This window comes from Cynocephalus volans, chromosome X, assembly GCF_027409185.1.
Source record: "Cynocephalus volans isolate mCynVol1 chromosome X, mCynVol1.pri, whole genome shotgun sequence".
Taxonomy (NCBI): domain Eukaryota; kingdom Metazoa; phylum Chordata; class Mammalia; order Dermoptera; family Cynocephalidae; genus Cynocephalus; species Cynocephalus volans.
This window is the reverse complement of record NC_084478.1, coordinates 135,069,011-135,078,134: the sequence shown is the minus strand read 5'-3', so window position 1 is coordinate 135,078,134 and position 9,124 is coordinate 135,069,011. Positions and strand designations below refer to the sequence as shown.

General features: G+C 40.9%; 1 pseudogene; it reads left to right on the top strand.

Annotated features, from left to right (window-relative positions):
* Nucleotides 1-4,676: 4,676 nt before the first annotated feature.
* Nucleotides 4,677-8,343, top strand: LOC134368419 (uncharacterized; annotated as a pseudogene).
* Nucleotides 8,344-9,124: the final 781 nt, after the last annotated feature.

The following is a 9,124-nucleotide window of genomic DNA, read 5'->3' as shown; positions in this document are numbered from 1 at the left end:
ATCACATCTACTTGCCTAAAGCCCTGACCCTCTCCAATATATATTTAGTCTGTGAAAGGCCAGATAGCAAATATTTTAGGCTTTGAAGGCCTTATAGTAAATTCTCAATTTTGCCATTATGGTGTGAAAACAGCCATAAACAATATGCAAGCAAAAGAATATGTCTCTGTTCCAATAAAACGTCATTTACAAAAACAACATTTGGCCTGTGGTGAGTGGTGTTCTTACCCTTGATTTACAGCCCTACTAAAGTGATCTTTCTAAAAGGCTAATAAAAAATTAAAAACAAAGTAAAAAAGACAAAGAAAAATGAGACCATAACAAGTGTTAGCAAAGATGTAGAACAATTCAAATCATATTTATTGCTGAAGGGAATGTAAAATGGTATAGCTACTTTTGAAAAGAATTAAGCAATTCCTCAAAATGTTAAACACAAAGTTACTATATGACCCAGCATTGCAGTCCTAGGTATACACACAAGAGAAATCAAAATATATATGCACATAAAAACATGTACATGAATGTCCATAGCATTATTATTTATAATACCCAAACCCAACTATCTATTAATTGATAAGTGGATAAATAAAATGTGGTATAAGATAGATAATCACAGTACACATGTTCATAATATGCAATGGATTAACATACACATGTTTATAACATAAAATGGAATATTATTCAAAAATAAATAGGAATAAAATACTGATACATGCTAAAACATGGATAAACTCTGAGAATATTATGCTAATATTTAAGAAAATATTATGGTAAGTCAGTTACAAAAGATCAGCTACTTTATGATCCTATTTATGTGAAATGCCCAGAATAATCAAATCCACAGGAACAGAACATAGATTAATAATTATGGCTCAGGTGTAGAGTGGCGTGAGGGGAAGTAATTGCTAATATATATGAGCTTTCCTTTGGGGATGATGAAAATATCTAAAATTAAATAATGTTGGTGATTTTGCAACTCTGTGAATATCCTAAAAACCACATAATTTTACACTTTAAAAACTGTAAACTGCAAGAAGAACAGGGATGGTCTTTATAATCAGAACTCATAATTGCATTTGAAATCAACAATCAAAGTAAGATAAGGTAGAGGAGCTAGAGCAGGTATAAAACAAGTGATGAATATGTTAATTAGCTTGACTGAATCTTTCTATAATGTATATTTAGATCAAAACATCACATTGTACCTTATAAATATACATAATTATTATTTGTTGATGAAAGATAGAAAACTAATACCAAAAGAAAGGGTTTAGGTAAAACTTTATGGCAGCATTTTGTTGCATCAGAAACTTTTTGAAGTCTTAGACAAAACCAAATAGATGTACTTACTTACATAAAAATATTGTGGTCCTCTGAAGCTAGTATCTGACTCAAGTCATTGTTTAAGTGTATCTTATTAACTAGTCCTAAGAAATAGGCTTTAGGAGGGCCTGCTTATTCTACTTCACATCAACTACAAAGGCTAGAGATTCTCTCTGAAATTCAAGATCTCATTGAAAATCCATGGTTGATGACACATCCTCAATATTTTTACAACGAATTAAGGAGTTGGCTGATATAAAGAGTTCTTCTCTAAGTTGATTTTCAGATTGGTCAAATTCGCCATCAGGGTTGGCCACCTTTCCGGGAAATAATACTCTGCAACTTCCTTGGTTTGAAGTCTCACCAGAAATTTAGTATCATATTTTCACTGAGGCCCTCCATTGTGGTCAACACATACTCATAGTTCAACTGTTACTGCTTACAGAATGGAATTCAGAAAGGAATCAAAATCCTTTCCTAGAAAAGTATGGGTAATGTAGAATATCCAGTAGCTCCCTGGAAATTTACCCAAAATATTATGAAAAATACCAACCCACAGTCAGGTAGATCTACTACATGCATACCCAAAATAAACAACCACTGTTGCCTATGTTGTCTTTGATATTGCATTGCCTAAAAGATTACGTGTTGCCTTGAGCTATAATGGTGACATGATAACTTGCAAATAGATTTCCCCTGTATATTTGGAATCACCTTGTTGACTGTTGAACTCTTTCTTACTCATTTTTCAAGGACTGTCTCAAATGTCAGCTTCTACCTAAAGTCTCTACCTGTTCCCCAAGTTGGTTTTAATTTGTTCTCTTCTCAGTATTTCCACATATCACTGTGTCTCCTCTTTGAAATTTGTGAGCTCCTCAGAGACTCCACGCTATCTACTGTATGCATAGTTCCTGGAATAGTATCCATTATGTTAGCATATGCTTAGGTAATGTTTGTTGAGTGTATGATTGTGATCTTAGTCAAGGGGACAGTGGTGTTTCATAAAAATTCACTCTGAGGATCTCAAGCATTTTCTGAATAATTTTTCTCTGTTTCCATGAAGACCAACCTTCCACCTCGGAAGATGATACAGCTGCTGTATGATATGAGATCACTAAAGGGTTCAACTACTCTTGCCCCAGAACCTAATAGCAGAGACCTTTAAAATGTGCATTTATTTAATGAATAATACTAATAGTAAATTTTTAACAAATGATATAGCTACTATTCTGTGCTATGCATTAATGTGCTTTATATCCATTATCCATTTAATCATTTTAGTGCTCACTTTACTAAGTTGATTTGGTTTGGGGATTGTGATGGATAATTCTAGGAGCCAAGTAGATTGGATTAAAGAATGACGAGAAACCTGGTAAAGCTATCTTTTTAGGTGTGTCCATGAGGGTGTTTCCAGAAGATATTAGCATGAAAGCCTGAGTGGACTGGGTAGGAAAGATCTGCCCTCAGTATGGGCAGGAACCATCCAATCCACTGGGGGCCTGGAGAAAACAAAAAACAGAGAATAAAGGTGAGGCTCTCTCTCTCTGTTGGAGCTGGGATGAGCTCTCCTCTCCTGTCCATGGACATCAGAGCTTGAGACTCTTCAGCTTTTGGGTTCCAGGATTTACACCAAGGACACCATCAGCCTCCCTGGTTTTGAGGCCTTTGGACTTGGACTGAGCCAAGCTATAGATATCTAGTTTGCAGATGGCCTCTTGTGAGATTTCTCTTCATGATTGCATGAGGTAATTTCCCTAATAAATCTCCTCTCACATATAATATATCCAGTTGATTCTGTCTCTGTGGAGAACCCTGACTAATACAGATTTTGGTACCAGGAGTGGTTCTAGAGAAACAGAATCTTAAAGATAAATTTCTTCAATTGGTTTCAAAGCTTTAGACCTAAAAATGCAAACAGCTCAGCTTCTAATAATTCAGAGAACACTGATAGTCCATGGTGTGAATTGTTTAAAGAGATATGCAGAATAAATCCATTTGATACTCCTGATTCACCCCTTATAAAAGGCAAGGAATTCAGTGACTCTATACATAATACCATTAAGTATTTGTGGAAATCCAAGAAATATAAAGACATTGGCTGGTTGCTCCTCACATCAATGGACAAAGTAAGGAAAGAAAAGGAAGAGCTCAGGGATGTGAATTCTCAGCTCAGGTGCCACATAGATGACCTAAAAGTTTCTAAGTGTCCTCTAGGCCAGAATCTTTTCTCCAGTACCCACAGGGCTGAAATTTCCAAAAATCAAACACAAGCCTTCATCATAAGATTGGCTGAACTACAGAGGCAGTTGAATTATCAGCCACACAGTGTATGTACTTCTAAACTAAGGGCATTGGTTGGTAAAGAATGGTATCCTGCAAGTTGGGATGGGGATGTGTGGGAAGACCCTGATGAGGCTGGGGACATGGAACTCCTAAATTGCATTGTCTTGTTTGTCAGAAATGAACTCCTAACCCTCATCACCAGAGACAGAGGCTTTTCTATCTCTGCCTGAGGGGATTATCTCTATATTACCTAAGGAAATAGTAATGCCTTCCCTTGAGGCAGTTACCAAGCAAGACAATGCTGATTCTCCTCAGAACCCACCCCACCACCAAACTTTGATTCTAAACCTATAACTAGGCTCAAGGCCCAGCAGGCCCCTAAAGGTGAGGTACAAAGTGTGACCCATGAGGAGGTGTGTTACATTCCAAAAGAATCACTTGAGTTTTCTATTTAATACAAGCAAAAACTGGGAGAATATGTACAGGAATGGATATTAAGGGTGTGGGGTAATGGCGGAAGGAACATAAAATTATATCATGCTGAATTTATTGATGGGCGCACAAAAAAGAGATTCTGCATTTGATGTTGTAGCTTGGGAAGGTAAGAAAGGTGCTGACAGTTTGGTTGGTTGGCTGAAATATGGATCAAAAGATGGCCCACTGTAAGTGAGTTAGAGATGCCTGTCCTCCCTTGGTTAACTGTAGATGAAGGAATTCAAAGACTTAGGGAAAAGGGAATGCCAGAGTGGATTTGTCACATAAAACCTACTCACCCACACTGGGAGGCTCAAATACCTTGAGAAATAGATTTGTGAGGGGAGCCCCAGCCTCCCTGAAGAGCTCTGTGATTGCTCTTCTCTGTAGACCAGACCTTACAGTAGAAACCACAGTCAGGCAATTGGAACACTTAAATGCAATGGGATTAATTGGATCCTGGGGTGGCAGGAGCCAAGTGGCGGCACTCAGCCAACAAAGGTAAGGTGGGCATCGTTACCATAACGGACAGCAGAGGCAAGACAACAGTCAGAATAGTCTGACTCATGTAGATCTATGGCATTGGTTAGGTACTCATGGCGTTCCTGTAAGTCAAATAGATAGGAAACCTACTAAATTCTTACTTTATCTGTATAAGCAGAAAACTTCTAAGTCAAGTGAACTAAAATCTAACTCGAATGGTAAAAACAGAAAGTCATGACCCCTCAATCAATTCCCAGACTTGAGCCAGTTTACAGACCCAGAACCCCTTGAATGAAGGGGTGCCTGGGTCACCTTAAAGAAGGACCCTGGTCCACTACCAAAAATATTTACTATTAATCTTTCTCTCATCCTTCTCCAAGGGGACCTATGGCCATTTACCAGAGTAACTCTGCATTGGGGAAAGGGAAATAATCAGACCTTTCAGGGACTACAAACAATAGATCTGAATTGGCATTGGTTGCAGGAGACCTGAAACATCACAGTGGCCCTCTGGTTAGAACAGGGCCTTATGGGGGCCAGGTGAATAATGGACTTTTAGCCCAGGTCTGACTCACTTTGTGCCCAGTGGGTCACCAAATCCATCCTGTGGTTATTTCCCCAGTTCCAGAATGCATAATTGGAATAGACATACTTAGCAGCTGGCAGATCCCCACGTTGGTTCTCTGACCTGTGGAGTGAGGACCATTAAAGGCCAAATGAAAGCCATTAGAGCTGACTCTACCTGGGAAAATGGTAGTTAAAAAAATACTGCATCCCTAGAGGGATTACAGAGATGAGCGCTACTAGCAAGGACTTGAAAGAGGCAGGGGTGGTGATTCCTACTACATCCCTATTCAACTCTCCTATTCAGCCCATGAAGAAAACAGATGGGTCCTGGAGATTGACAGTGGATTATCATAAGTTTAACCAAGTGGTGATTTCAATTGCAGCTGCTGTACCAGATGTGGTCTCATTGCTTGAACAAATTAACACATCTCTGGGCACCTGGTATGCAGCTATTGATCTGGCAAGTTCCTTTTTCTCCACTCCTGTCCATAAGGCTCAGAAGAAGCAGTATGATTTCAGCTGGCAAGGCCAGCAATACACCTTCACTATACTACCTCAGGGATATATCAACATTCCAGTTCTGTCACAACTTAGTTTTCAGGGATCTTGATCGCCTTTCCCTCCCACAAGGCTTTACACAGGTCCATTACATTGATGACATTATTCTGACTGGACCTCGTGAGCACGAAGTAGCAACTACTCTGGACTTACTGGTATGACATTTACATGTCAGAGGATGGGAAATAAATCCAATTAAAATTCAGGAGCCTTCTACTTCAGTTAAATTTCTAGGGGTTCAATGGTGTGGGGCATGCCAAGATATCCCTTCTAAGGTGAAGGATAAGTTGTTGCATCTGGTCCCTCCTACCACCAAGAAAGAGGCACAGCACCCAGCAAGACTATTTGGATTTTGGGCACAACACATTCCTCATTTGGGTGTGTTACTCCAGCCTATCTACCAAGTGACACAAAAGGCTGCTAGTTTTAAGTGGGGCCCAGAACAGGAGAAAGCTCTGCAACAGGTCCAGGCTGCTGAGCTAGCTGTTCTATCCCTTGGGCCATATGATCCAGCAGACCTAATGGTCCTTGAGGTGTCAGTGGCAGAAAGGCATGCTGTTTGGAGCCTTTGGCAGGCCCTTCTAGATGAATCACAGTGGAGACCTTTAGGATTATGGAGCAAGGCCCTGCCATCATCTGCAGATAACTATTCTTCTCTTGAGAAACAGCTCTTGGCTGATTACTGCCTTAGTAGAAACTGAATGCTTGACTATGTGCCACCAAGTTACCATGTGACCCGAGCTTCTCATCATGAACTGGGTGTCATCTGACCCAGTAAGCCATGAGGTTTGGCATGCACAGCAGAACTTGATCATCAAATGGAAGTGGTATATACGTGATCGGGCCCAAGCAGGTCCTGAAGGCACAAGTAAGTTACATGAAGAAGTGGCTCAAATGTCCATGGTTCCTACTCCTGCTACACTGCCTTCTTTTCCCCAGCCAGCACCTATTGCCTCATGGGGAGTTCCCTATGATCAGTTGACAGATGAAGAGAAGACCAGAGCCTGGTTTACAGATGGTTCTGCATGCTATGTGGGTACCAACAGAAAGTGGACAACTGTGGCATGACAGCCCCTTTCTGGGATATACCTGAAGGACAGTGGTGAGGGGAAATCTTCTCTATGGTCAGAACTTCGGGCAGTGCACTTGGTTGTGCACTGTGCTTGGAAGGAGAAATGGCCAGATGTGTGATTATATACTGATTCATGGGCTATAGCCAATGGTTTGGCTGGATGGTCAAGGACTTGGAAGGAGCATGATTGAAAAATTGGTGAGAAGAAAATTTGGGGAAGAGGTATGTGGATGGACCTCTCTGAGTGGGCAAAGGATGTGAAGATATTTGTTTTGCAGGTGAATGCCCATCAAAAATTGACCTCAGCAGAGGAGGACTTTAACAATCAGGTGGATAGGATGACCCGTTCTGTGGATACTAGGCAGCAGCTTTCTCCAGCCACCACTGTCATCATCCAGTGGGCTCATGAGCAAAGTGGCCATGGTGACAGGGATGGAGGTTATGCATGGGCTCAGCAACATGGACTTCCTCTCACCAAGGACAACCTGGCTATAGAAACTGTTGAGTGCCCAATCTGCCCAATGTGGCACCATCCCCTGGGGTGTTCAGCCAGCTACCTGGTGGCAGATTGATCACATTGGACCACTTCTGTCATGGAAGGGTCAGCATTTTGTCCTTACTGGAATAGACAGTTACTCTGGATATGGATTTGCCTTCCGAGCACGAAATGCTTCTGCCAAAACTATTATCTATGGACTCACGGAATGCCTTATTCACTATTATGGTATTCCACATAGCATTGCTTCTGACCAAGGAACTCACTTCACAGCTAAAGAAATGTGGCAATGGGCTCATGCTCATGGAATTCACTGGTCTTGTCTTGTTCCCCATCATCCTGGGGCAGTTGGTCTGATAGAACATGAGAATGGCCTTTTGAAGTCACAGTTACCGTGCCAGCTAGGTGACAATACCCTGCAGGCCTGGGACAAGGTTCTCCAGAAGGCCATATATGCTCTAAATCAGTGCCTCATATGTGGTACTGTTTCTCCCATAGCCGGGATTCAAGGGATAGAAATGGAAATGGCACCAATCACCATTACCTCTAAGAAATGCCTAGCAAACTTTTTGCTTCCTGTCCTTGAAACTTTATGATCTTCTGGTTTAAGGGTCTTGGTTCCAGAGAGAGAAATGCTTCCATCAGGAGACACAAAAATGATCCCATTGAACTGGAACTAAAGGCTGCAACCTGGCCACTTTGGGCTTCTCATGATTCTGAATCAACAGGCGTTATGGTGTGGGCTGGGGTGATTGACCCAGACAACCAAGGGGAAGTTGGATTACTGCTTCACAGTAGAGATAAGGAAGATTATGTCTGGAGTACAGGAGACCCCTTAGGGTGTCTCTCAGTACTACCATGTCCTGTCTTTAAGGTCAATGGAAAATTACAACAACCCTATCCAGGAAAGACTATGAATGGCCCAGATTCTTCAGGGATGAAGGTTTGGGTCACTCTACCAGGTAAAGAACCACAAACAGCTGAGGTGCTCACTGAAGGCAAAAGGAATACAGAATGGGTAGTAGAAGAAGGTAGTTATAAATACCAGCTTCAACCACGTGACCATTTACAGAAACGAGGATTGTAATTGTCCTCCCTAATTTGTTAAGAATGTGTCTCTATGTATATATACTGTACATATATTAAGCAATTATCTTTGTGTTTCTTCCTTTTATTATTTATCATGTATCATGAGACTTACTGACTTTATATCAGCATTTAAATATTGTTAACTTTACATCATAGTATTTGCATTTAAGTCATGGGTTATCAGGAGAAGGGTAAATATCACCTAAGGATTTTACCTCCTCTTCTGAGGAAGGGGTTAATGTGTTTTCAGTTGTACTCAGGATAGTTGCATCATGTTAGGTGAAACTATTATGTTATTGTTCCATTTGAAGATTAAGTATGATTGAAGAAGATAGTATAGACACTAAGTTGACAAGGGGTGGACTTATGATGGTTAATTCTAGGTATCAACTTGATTGGGTTAAGGAATGCCAAGAAACCTGGTAAAGCTATCTTTGTAGGAATATTCATGAAAGTGTTTCCAGAAAATGAGAGTCTGAATAGACTGGGCAGGAAAGATCCACCCTCAACATGGGTGGGAACCATCCAATCCACTGAGAGCCTGGAGAAAACAAAAAACAGAAAAAGAAGGTGAGGCTATCTTTATCCACTAGAGCTGGGATACACACTCCTCTCCTGTCCATGGACATCAGAACTTGTGACTCTTCAGTTTTGGGGTTCCAGGACTTACACCAAGGACACCATTGGCTTCCCTGGTTTTGAGACCTTCAAACTTGGACTGAGCCACGCTACCAGCATCCAGTTTGCAGACAGTCTGTTGTGGGACTTCTCTTCACAAT